Source organism: Haliotis rubra, unplaced genomic scaffold (assembly GCF_003918875.1).
Source record: "Haliotis rubra isolate DU_JTF1 unplaced genomic scaffold, ASM391887v1 Scf34, whole genome shotgun sequence".
Taxonomy (NCBI): domain Eukaryota; kingdom Metazoa; phylum Mollusca; class Gastropoda; order Lepetellida; family Haliotidae; genus Haliotis; species Haliotis rubra.
This window is the reverse complement of record NW_025767013.1, coordinates 1,977,761-1,990,592: the sequence shown is the minus strand read 5'-3', so window position 1 is coordinate 1,990,592 and position 12,832 is coordinate 1,977,761.

Below are 12,832 nucleotides of genomic sequence, written 5' to 3'. Positions count from 1 at the left end.
ATGTGTTTTATTCATTTGTTTTGGAAGATGGTTCATGATGTTGTGTCTGTACTGGTCAGATTATCCGGAAACAAGTAAATCGATTTCCTTTAGTAGATAGTTTAGTACTCTATACACTTATAACGATATATCGAACTGGTCTGGGGTTTAAACATACTCAGTTAAACATCTAATAGCTCACTTACAAGACCTGTAGCAAATATACCAAGTCTTGAAGTCTTCCAGGAACCAGCATTAATGTGAAACTTCCGTTTGACGAGACCTCGACAGAGAGATTTATGTAGTAATTAAGCGATTAGACAGAAGACTGGTAGACGATGGATTTGGACCCAGACTGTCTGATGCCTCGTCTTGCCGGGGATATCTGTAGCAGGTGTCACAGTTACAGACGTTGACGCGTTATGGCAACATCTTGAGTGACGGCACTGTCGATCTTATAAGCTATATGGGGATAGTGACTGTGAATTACTTTGCTGTGAACATGTATCTTCAGCATCTGCCGATGTTATACTTACACAAGTTCCCCAAACACACAGCGTGTTTGTGTTAGTTGGGTAAGCCTCTTATTGGATGTTATACTTACACAAGTTCCCCAAACACACAGCGTGTTTGTGTTAGTTGGGTAAGCCTCTTATTGGGGTGGAAAAGCGGCGTATGATCCTTAACGTTTGAGGGAATTGTCTGTGGGTATTGTTACATCACACTTGAAGAAATGTCGACTTTTATGACCATAACATGCCTAAATTATAGGCACACGCACACGTACGTGAATGTACGTGCAATAATCATGAGCGCGATGTTAAATCCAGTTTCACCCACTTTACATAGACATTATTTTTTAAAGAGTGAAACTGTGATTCTTTCATTAAGTGTTATTTATATATCACAATAGAAGCGTTTTATCGGGTGCACTGTGGTTATTATGGAAATGCAATTAATCAAAATGTGTTTTACGGGTGGCACAGTAAAAATAAGTGAATGTGCTTTTTACTTGGCAGACAGCAATATTCTAGCAATATACAGTGGAAGCCCTCTAAACCGGCAGCCCTCCAATCCGGCATGCTCTCAATATCAGCACTATAATTTGGTCCCGGCAGAAGCTAGTTAATTTATGATCATTTACACGCCCTCTAATCCGGCGTCAATCTATTCCGTATTTAGGCACAACAAAGGCCGCCCAATTGATTGTTTGTACAGTTATTGACGCTCTCTAAACCGGCAACCGGTATCTCGGCTCTCCTGTTGATTGGCAGATTGGCTGAACGTGTATTAACACAGTGGATTACCATCGGCATTAAGCTCATTGATGTTGCCTGAAAAAAGGAGTATGGTATATTGGTGAATGACAAGTGTCACTTGTATTATAAATTAATTGTCGTGTGAATGAAAGCAGTAAATTTGACAAAATTTACACATCACCCTAAATGTTACACAGACTGAGACCATCCGATCTTCATTACATGCCCGGATAATGTACGATCACTGCTTTATCTGTTCTGATTTGGATATCACATAACGTGCCATAGCTTTAAAAAATATCATCTGTTGTATGTTCGCATTGAGAATATGAACGAATACGTTGAAAATATTACAATAAGTCTAATAATAAATGACAAGTTATCAGTGTTTCTTGTCGTGCTTTCGGTTTGAGTTTCAGTCAGGGAATACAGTTATTGACACGGATCTATGAGAGGTATGACTTCTAGCATTTTAGTCTGAGATATGAAAGTGCCAAAACACAAAGCTAGTTCCTCGTGTTACTTCTCGTGCTGTCGGTTTGAATTTGAGTCAAGGAATACAGTTATTTTATATTATTTTATTTTCATAAGGAATACAGTTATTGACTGAGATCTATGAGTATGAAAACACATTGGCTCTTGCTATGATAAAAACACCCATGTCTGAGTAGTTAACAGTGTAATTGTATTGTGTTGTTTTGTTCTTTACGCCGCACGTAGCAATTTCCATGAACGTGGGTTGTAAGTAATCTCCTCTGGGTCAGACAATCCCGTGACTGATGTTATGAGCAATATGGCCGTCAGGTCACTCTGATAGGACTGACTGACTGAGTTTGGTTTTACGCCGCTTTTAGCAATATTCCAGCAATATCACGGCGGGGGACACCAGAAATGGGCTTCACACATTGTACCCATGTGGGGATTCGAACCCGGGTTTTCGACGTGACGAGCCAACGCTTTAACCACTAGGCTACCCCACCGCCCCCACTCTGATAGGAAATCGACTAGGTCACCGAGACTGAAAAGCATATGTTGTTGAGGTTTCTGAAGTTGCTGAGACCCAGGTCGGCAGTTTCTGGGAAGGGTACAATGCAGCATTGATCACTATGTCAGGTACATCACGACACGTTTGCTAACTTTGGGAGGAGGTTCTATATGACGGAGGTCGTGGACGCTGCTAACGTTCATACCTGACACCAACTGTACGCACCTGGCGAATCTGTGATTCAACGGCTCAATCAGTTCTCGACCCTACGGCCATCTTTGTTCCCTGATGTTAAACCTACTTCCTGATTGTCCATTGACTGTGGATGAGAACTGTAAACTTTCTACAACCAATTCTACTTGTCGATCACTGTTTTAGACGCGTGTTAATCCCTCTTATCTCATGTTGACTATGCCTAAGGACGAGGGAAACAAATACGAGGTCTGCTCAAGCTTCGTTTGTTGTGGGAAATCCAACACTTAGCCTCGTTGAAACCTGCCCTCTTTGATCCAGACACTCGTTTACCCAAACAACCTCTATGAACACTCGACCGTCATATCTGACAAAACATACAGTCAGCAGTCTTGGGGAAAAAAATGACGACCTTGTCAGCTGACAATACTTCTACGCACTCAAGATTTACACGCTCAGTAAATCGGTGGGTAATCAATCAAATTAATAACAACTCCACATTCACAACATAATGCCTACATTTTCCACCATATGGCAATGTCATGCTCAAATACAATAAAATCGAATTACAGAAGCTTTTTTATTGCATGGACTTAGACCTTCCCACGACCGTGGGACGGGGCGTGAAAGCTATTGGTGGGATTGGAGTAAATCCGTCCCCAAACAAAGGGTACTAGCGTTAATCCGGGAGGATCGCGATGGAATGTCACAACGCGTACATCACGCGCGTTCGTGAGATTAACACAGAAAACATACTTAATACATGTTAAGTCCAAACGAGACGGTCAATATGATGAAGGTTTTTACCTAAAACCCAAAACCTACGTTCTACGGAAGCGTATAACGTGATGATTAATGCAATGACCTACTTACTGAAAACACATTTATATGGTGGCGGCGTGAGGTTAGGAGGCTTGGTGAAATGACGTGGGTCAGGAGGTTAGAGGGCAAGGACACTGCGGCTCTTTTCTGACGTATGTGTTTTGCAAGCCGGTTCATTCGTATGGTACACTACCCGACGAAATTATGCGGATCATTTGACCAATCAGTACATTCAGACTAATCAGTGGTCCATGCATGTACATAGACTTCACAACATGCTGATGATGGCAATCATTGGATTGTTTAGTCAAGACACACCCTCGTCATGTAGCTGGGATGCTAATATTTTGTTCTTTTCTTGTACTCAGTAATATTCCAGCTTTATGGCGGCGGTGTGGATCAGACAATCCAGTGATCAATATCATGAGCATCAGTCTATACAATTTGGTTACGATGACATGTGTCAACCAAGTCAGCGTGTTGGCCACCCGATCCTGTTAGTCGCCTCTTACCAGAAGCGTGGGTTGCTGAAGACCAATTCTAACCCGAATCTTCACGGGTATGGTTGTTATTAAGTTCGACGTTATAAGCAACAAATAAACAATCATAACTATAATGTAAAATGGTTGAACAGGGTCTGCTTTCACGGGATTACGATATGTATTGTTTGCAGTATTTAATAAACGACAAGGGTCAGTTGCTCCTACGGGATTTCCAGAGAAGACAAGGTCTGACTGACAGGAAGATGGGATCATCTATCAGCCCCGACCCCAATCCCCTTGGCGGCTTGTTCGGAGGAAGGCTATCAGCAGTTGGCTTTTCTTTCACCCCCTTTTTCATCACTGCAATTATTCATTCGTGTATCATTCCATATGGAAACTTGACATGCAATCATCAACAAACAAGTATTTCTGCATGTCCATTCAAGCCATCGATTCTTTTCCGACATGCAATCCTGCTGAGCATACACAAAGTAGTGCCAATGTTATTGGGTATTTTTCTTAAAGAAAATGAATACTGCTCGCTATAGAAGGTTACTTTTGATACTTCCTGTCACGCCAAGCACGGATGCAGCGAGAGAAGAGGTGCATCTTGATATCACAAGTCATCATATTTATTATGTTGTCGGTGATGGATGCAAACAGTCCCAGAAGCAACTTGGTTTAGTGGTAATATTTCAATTGTCGAAAACAGCATAAATGAGTTAGCTGTGTTGCAAAACCGAGGGCACCCAGCGACGATTTTTTTCAATATTGTTCAGTAGCCTTCTGGGTGAGGATGTTAAGGTTGATTAAATGCAACGTGTTAAGGTGAATTAGATACTACGTGTTAAGGTTGAATCAGATACTACGTGTTAAGATTGATAAGATCCGACGTTTTTAGGTGGAATCAGATACCCCGTCGTAAGGTTTATTAAGATGCTACGTATTAAGGTGAATCAGATACGACGTGTTAAGATTGATTAAGATCCGACGTTTTAAGGTGGAATCAAATACCCCGTCGTAAGGTTTATTAAGATGCTACGTATTAAGGTGAATCAGATACGACGTGTTATGGTTGATTAAGATACTACGTGTTAAGGTTAATTAAGATGCGACCTGTTAAGGTTGATTAAGTTGCGACGTGTTAAGATGGAATCAGTTACCACGTTTTAAGGTGGAATCAGATACTACGTCTTAAAGTTGAATCAGATACTACGTGTTAAGGTTGAGTCAGATGCGACGTGTTAAGGTTGAGTCAGATGCGACGTGTTTGGTGGAATCAAATACTACGTGTTCACATGGAATCAGATACTACCTGTCAAGGTTTATTAAGATGCTACGTATTAAGATTTGGAGGGGTATGTCGTTTAGGTCGACTTGTTCCACACAATGGGTAGTCAATCTTTTTACAACGGCACAGTTAATGCTAAAATGTTCACCGGAAAATAACTGAACAAGGACGCTGTAAAATGTCATTTTTATTTGTGCATTCATTGGAGCAGTAATTTCTATTCTCTACACGATAAATAATACATGAAAAATTTAGTTGATAGATGTTAATATGTTTATTTTTCTTTTGTTGTTCAGTAATATTTTAAGAAGATGCGTATACCCTTGTCATAACACGTCCCTTTTCTTTCCACAAATGGCATGCATCCTTTTACAGGATTATTTGATGTATTTTACCTTTTAACCTCCCTCTGTACCAACGTAGTTCTTACTCCTCCAACAATGTTCGATTCCAGTTGATCCTCTAACTTACAGACGGGCGGTTGGTGTTTTCGATTTGAAATTACATGCTAATGCTTAAGAAAATTCTACCATTTGAAAATGCTATTTTCATCTCTCTACTTGTACAATCCGTCCTTTTCAATTTACATAATCATTTTACTTTTATGTTGCGGAGATATCCACCCAAACCCTGGGCCAATAAGACATCTGAAAATTGGTAATCAAACTTCAAGCAACAGAATTAATCAGCCTATTCTTGACTCTGTTCATAACTACATACTCTTTCAAGTAGGTTCAAATTATTCTAAACTCTTATGTATGCAATGACCATGAACCTTTAAATGTATCTTGTAGACTTTTTGCTATATTATGCATTTCGTGCCTTAGTGGAAATAATTGTTTCTGTACTTTGTTTGAAACTAATTATTGATGGTATTGTGTTCTATTTGAATGAGCGGCACTTACATAAGCCGTTGGCTTGTTGTGTCAATCCATATTCACGTTATGTTTATATTTCATGAATAAAATATGTGTATAAAAATTATATCGTTCACTGTTGAGACTCTTGATCTGCAGTCTTTCCCCTTTTCCTCTTGATACACATCCACCAGGTATCTTCCACCACGAGACGTAGGAAGAAACTTCCTAGGTAGTCTAATTGTACATTTGCCCAAAGACGTGAATATACGTCCTTGATTTGCCATAAGTGAAGTTGTGGAAATGACGATGAACACTGTCATTTCCAACATTCTTATAGCCAGCAATATTATGTAAGAAAGAGAATAACTCACTAGTAATCACCATAATCAAAGTCAGTGAGTGAGATTCATTCACTCTCTGGTACACATGCCATATTTCGTTTCCTGAATGAACACATTTCACATTTTGTAGAATGCCAGTGTCTTAAGTAATGCACTTCTTAAACCTACCTTCATCAGTGATATGGCGCTGACAAACCAAGAATCATAATCAGGGTGATTGCAGCATTCTACCCTTCGGGATTTGAACAAGAAAGGAATACGAAGCTTGCAAATTGTGTAATAAACATTTGCATAGGTGTACAACCAGAAATTATTGAGAATTTAAAGATTATAATTTTTTATATTTTTTTTACTCATTACTCACGTATTAAATGTGAATATTAGCAGAACATAACTCCAGATTCAAAGACAGGTGAACAGTTAGTATTTTGTCAGTCACCATGGGCAGCAATGCAGGCTTCAATGCGGTGGGGCATACTACTGATCAAAGAAGTTAGAAAGTCGTGGTCCATGCTATCCCAATATCGGACCACCTCTTCTTTCATTTCAGGAATATTTGTCAGATTTTTCTTATTGACACTTTCCTTCAGAAGTCCCCAAACATTTTCTATTGGATTTAGGTCAGGGCTATAGCTTGGCCAATCAAATAATGTCATATTTTGGGTCTGAAACCAGGCCTGTGAATGCTTTGAACGATGTTTTGGGTCGTTGTCCTGCTGGAAAATCCTAAAATTTCCATAGAACACGTGAGCAGATGGAAGTAAATGTCCCTCGAGAATATCTGTGTACCGCTCACTGTTCATATTCCCTTCAAATACACAGAGGGACGTTGCCCCTAACACAGATATGCCACCCAACACGTTAAATTTCGGACTGTACTTTGGGCGCTGATTCAAAGGTTTTTCAGTTTGTTTGGTCCAGAATTTCAGTGTATTAGGAAACAGCCACAAAGAACTTTCATCTGAGAAAATCACATTGTCCCAGTTAAAATTTCTATGCTGTAAGCACCAGTTCAACCTTCGCTCCTTTTGTTCAGGTTTCATGATGGGTGATGGAATTCCTCGACTTTTCTGCCAACCCATTGCATGCAGCTCAGTTCTAATTGTCTCCTTACAGACAACCACAGTTCCTCTATCAATCATATCCAGCCTTAGGTTTTCTAAACTCCTTCGTTTGTTGTTAGAAACAAGAATACCAAGCCGCCTGTTCTACTTGAAATCAGTTTAGCTGATCTGATGTCCTTGTTATAAATCAACTTCCTCTTCTCTAAATCATCCATACTGAGGATCACTGAAATTGTCGTCTGCTAGCAAGTAAACAAAGGGGGATAACTCTTCACAAACTAATGAAAAGGATTAACGGAGTTGTCTCTCTTGAATGAAACCAAGCACTTGCTAGCTGGTCAAGGTTGTTTATACTAGAAACCCAATTAAACATATTCCTAAAATTCTCAATAATTTCTGGTCATACTATATTATTTGTATACGTGACCTCCAAACTATGATTCAGAATCTTTGCAAAAATATGAAATGTTACGTCTGTTCTACTAAAATTGTTGAGTAGTACAGTCGTTAAAGCCTTCGCCCGTCACGCCGAAGACCAAGAATCGATTCCCCACATGGATGCAATGTGTGAAGGGAATCTCTGGTGCCCGCCGCCGTGGTATTGTGAGAATATTTCTAAAAGCAGCGTAAAGGCAACTCACTCACAGGCTCACAGTGTTGAAACCTTCATGGTTGTAGTAACTACATGATACTGACAGTAATCCGTGAGTGAGTGAGTGAGTGAGTGAGGAGAGTGAGTGGAGAGTGAGTGAGTGAGTATGGTTTGAGCGCTGCTTTTAGCAGTGATAGTGAGTCCAGTGAATATGGTTTCGCGCTGCTTTTAGCAATATTCCAGCAATATCGCGGGAGAGGACACCAGGAATGGGCTTCACACATTGTACCCATGTAAGGAATCGAACCCGGGTCTTCGGCGTGACGAACCAACGCTTTAACCACTAGGCTACCCCACCGCCCCTTGAGCACTAAGCATATCATGTTCGAACGACATGCAAGTCGATATCATTGGTGCGCTTGGTTGCAGCTGCAGCCCAGGGTGGCAAATTGGCAATGCTCATTCAAATGTCAGGTACATGATGAGGCCGTGGCCGCATCCCTTGACGATGAATGTAGTACGGTCGTTTATGTTGAACGATCTACATTGACGTCATGGAATAAACTCTCATTTAATTTTAAATCATTGATTTTAATAAGGTTGCGAAATGTCATTTCTTGCAGCCGAGAAATACAGCAGAAACAAGATATGTCACTTGCTACTTTTGGGGGCGGGTTTCCATCTTTTAAATGACATGTAGTTTGAAACATAAACGACCGCCTTGGATAGTTGTTTTCTGGGAATTCTGAAACTGGAATCAATAATTTATGCTTACAGAGAGCAGCAATGATAAAAAATGTAGATGGATATGAGGTCATTAGAGCTTTAACGCTAAAAGTGTTAAAACAAATTTCATATTCTCTCGAGACGAAAACAAAGTGTCTGGGTCTGCGCTAGGTTGGGTCACAGTGACGCATGTCAACGGTAATATGATTGATATCATGCATACTCGCGTCGTCATGCAGTTATATCCTATTGTAAAGCACATTGGTTTAGATATAAAGCCTTCTGAACAGTAACTTGATTACACAACGCTGTCTCAACTAACTGCAGAAGGAATGCCAAAGGTGTATATGTGTATATCATAGCGTCAAATCAATGGGAACCCGTGAAAATCCTGGTCTCCAGCAACCCATGCTTGTCGTCAGAGGCGACTAACGGGATCGTGTGGTAAGGCTCGCAGACTTGGTTATAGCATGTCATCGTATCCCAACTGCATAGATCGATGCGCATTATGCCAGTCACTGGATGATCCTGGTCCAGACAATTATTTACAGACCGCCGTTTTATAACAGGAATGTTGATGAGTGCGACGTGACACAAAAACACACGAACTAAACAAATCAATGGGTATGCAGGTGGTGGATAAATACTCTTGGATTCGAACTCATGATCTATCTGACACACACAGTACTGCACGTTGTTGAGTCATAAACATGGACACGTCATAATACTGGAGACAACTGTGGTTGAAAAAAGATAACAACGGAGGGATACTGAATTGTGTTAAACAAATTCACACGGACCGTGTTGAATTTATTACAATGTATTTAAATTCTGTCTTGTGGGAACTCGAATCATTGCGTGTAGGTCAAGGGTCAAGAGCCAAAGGACAAGGGTCAAGGTAACTAATGGGTCAATTTACTACACTGAGGACCTAAGTGCACATAGCAATGTATTGTTATGAGAATGCTAAAATGATAAATAGTATGAGTGAGTGAGTGAGTGAGTGAGTGACTGAGTGTAGTTTACGTCGCGGTCGCTTTTAGCAATTTTCCAGCAATATCACAGCGGGGGACACCATTAGTGGTCTTCACACATGTACAAATATAAGGAATCGAACCCGGATCTTCGCCTTAAGAATAAGGCTATCCCACCGCCCCTCTTAAAGGACAAATAGACGCGAACAACTTAACAGAAGATGGATGGCGGAAGGGGAAGAACGATGACATGTAGATTCATGTACGACTTGTTATCTCCGATCAGTCTGTATCAGCGCGAAGTCGGAATCTTGATACCAATGTCACTGTAACAATCTTCACGAACCGTGGTCATTGCGCGGGAATTAGGGTCAGTTCCGTTGAAATCGAATATACGACTACGACAGCTGCTGGGTTCTCACGCTGAGGGTCTTGGCACGAAATGAAGTCAGGCCAGTTTGTTTGACCCGAAATCCAGAAGAAGTCGACAAAGACTGATACATAATCAATATAATCATAGTCCATATGGTTGCTCCAGCTCTCCTGCATACAGAAGCCCAGGCTAGTAATTACATCCATCACCATTACCAGGAGACTGTATTTTATTGAATCGCTGTAACGTTTTTCTCGCAACGCCAGGGATAAGTGTTTTGTAATGTAATTATTTTTTTACAAACCGATTTGATACTCCGTTTTCTATTCTCTTATGTAATGCCTTCACGGAATCCTTATGAAATAAGTGACTTTTGTTTAGCCCAGACGGGAGGAAGTTGTTTTTATATGTAACTGACGTGTATATGTTTCAGAACAAGTGATAATGATGCTTGTTTCGATAACTGATATTGATGCAGATTGGTACCTTAGAGACCGGAGAGCTGTGTATATTTAGAGTAAATGAGTTTTGTTTAATGCTGCAGTTTTTCAGTTGTATCATGGCGTGTCAAACGTTTACTAGGTCGGTGAAACCTGTGAGAAAGGTTAAGTTGGTGGTCATATTTTGATCGTCCGGGGTTCGAACCCACGGTCACAGGATCAAATGTCAGATGCAAGTCTCAGACGACTGGATCATTTGTCTACCGTTACATCACGGCGTGGCAGTTTACTGTGGGGCAAAGCTCGGAGGGATACAGGTCAGCATCACGGGCATGGCACCTAATGGCTTACTCAGATCCATGGATTCAAAGTCAGGATCAAGGGAAGCGACTCTGGACAGTGAATTGCGACGCCTTAGCGGACTCGGACATCCAGGACTCTTGAAATTTAGTGATGTATCTGAGTGTGACAGCGGCATGGTTCAATGTAAGAGAGTTTGGCTTGAGATCGCTATGAGGAGCGTTTCCTTTAAGTCAAGACACGAGGTTGATACTGGGAAAGCCGTATAGGATGCATAGCTTAGACGTTTAACCGCTGGGTCAAGCCTAAACTTCTGGTACCAGATAATACTTTAAATATAATGATTTAATTGAGAGCAAAATATCCAATAACTGGTGATGAATTAAACACTTTCATTTGCTTTATTCTATGCCTCATGTGCGAGTTGTGTTTATTTCCGTATTGAACTTATGTCTACTCATTGTAAGTTGTCCTCCTGTAGATCGTGGAGAGCATAAACTGGCATACAGGGCACATGAATCTGTATCACACAAGGGACCTTTGGACAACGAATACATCTGCCGTACACCAAATTCAGTTGCATATAAACACGCTATCGGTATGAATAGAGCAACAGTTAGGCAGTTATCCAGTTCGTTCATGCAGACCACAAAAACAAAATTACTCCCCGACTCTACTTCATTCTGAAAATATCGTAAACCTCCGGAGAATGGCTTCTTATTTAATTCGAGATACAAAAGTGCGGTTGGTACGTTGTAAATGTAATGTCAACAGTTCCGCAAATAGAGCGGGGAAATGTACACCACATGTTAAAAGGCACGTTGAAATACAATAGAATGTGTTTCAGCCAATCAGAATGTGACATTCAAATGTAAAGTGAAGTGACACCGTGGATCAAGTTGATGTGGGAGGAGAGTCACACAGGACGCCGTCGTGTACTCATTAAAATGATGCAGGCGTGAGATTCTTTCAAGAGACCAGGCAACCAGGGCAACCAGGTCAGGTTGAACAACCTTCCCCGCGGTAAAACATGTCCTGGTTTAGGTTTAATGTTTTGCGTAATTGAAATCACAGCAAATAAAACACCCTTCCATTGAATGCATCTCAAGTTCCATTACCTAAAGTATTGACAAAGGCTAACTTACCTGTGACCTTTCATGGCTTATACAATATCGTAGCAAAATGTCAGAGACTGACCTGTAGAACTGGCCAGAGTGGCCATATTAATGGAGAGCACATTATTTACATCACCTACAAACTTTCAGCTCAAAGGTCCTTTTATTTTGTTTTAGTTTGACGCCGCGCTTCGTAACATTTCAGGAATGTGATCTGGTCTGTAAGTGAGTGAGTGAGTTTTTGTTTCACGCCGCTGTTAGCAACATTCCAGCAATACCACTACTGGGGACACCAGAAATTGGCTTCACACATTGTACCCATGTGGGGAATCGAACGCGGGTCTTCGAATGCTGTAACCAATAGACTACCCCAACGCCCCGGTCTGTAAGTAATCGAATTTGTCCAAGATAATCCATGGATTAGGGACCGTTCATAATTTATGGCTAGGGCGTGTGATGATGATTTTTATGGAGAATCATGTACAATGTGAATGACCCCCTAAAATTTATGTACAAAATAAGTGACTCCCCTGCATGTTATGTACAAAATCAATGACCCCACCCTCCCTACCCATAATTTCTAAGCATAATTTTAAACATATTTATATGTACAAAATTGATGACCCCCATAGTAAGTGTGTACAAAATTGATGACAAACCCCACACCCCCACCCCGAGTTCGCCAGAACAAAATGGTAGACCCCCACCTTAAAATCATCATCACCCCCACTAGCCATAAATTATGAATGGTCCCTTATATGGATGCGATGGCATGCATGAACCGAGTCACCGAGCCTTACCACCCGATTCCGTTCGTCGTGTTACAAAAACTAACGCTGAACCCCATCTTCAAAGGGTCAAATGTTATTTATTTTGTTTCCAATCATCATCCGACATTTATAATTACTTCAGATCTGTGACATCAAAAGATATTTGATAAACAGACAGAGGGGCGAAAAGTGACGCTTGACTATATCATGAACTAAACGGGCTAAAAACATTTGAGCTTAATCTGTGACTGATTTGCTTGCTATTTT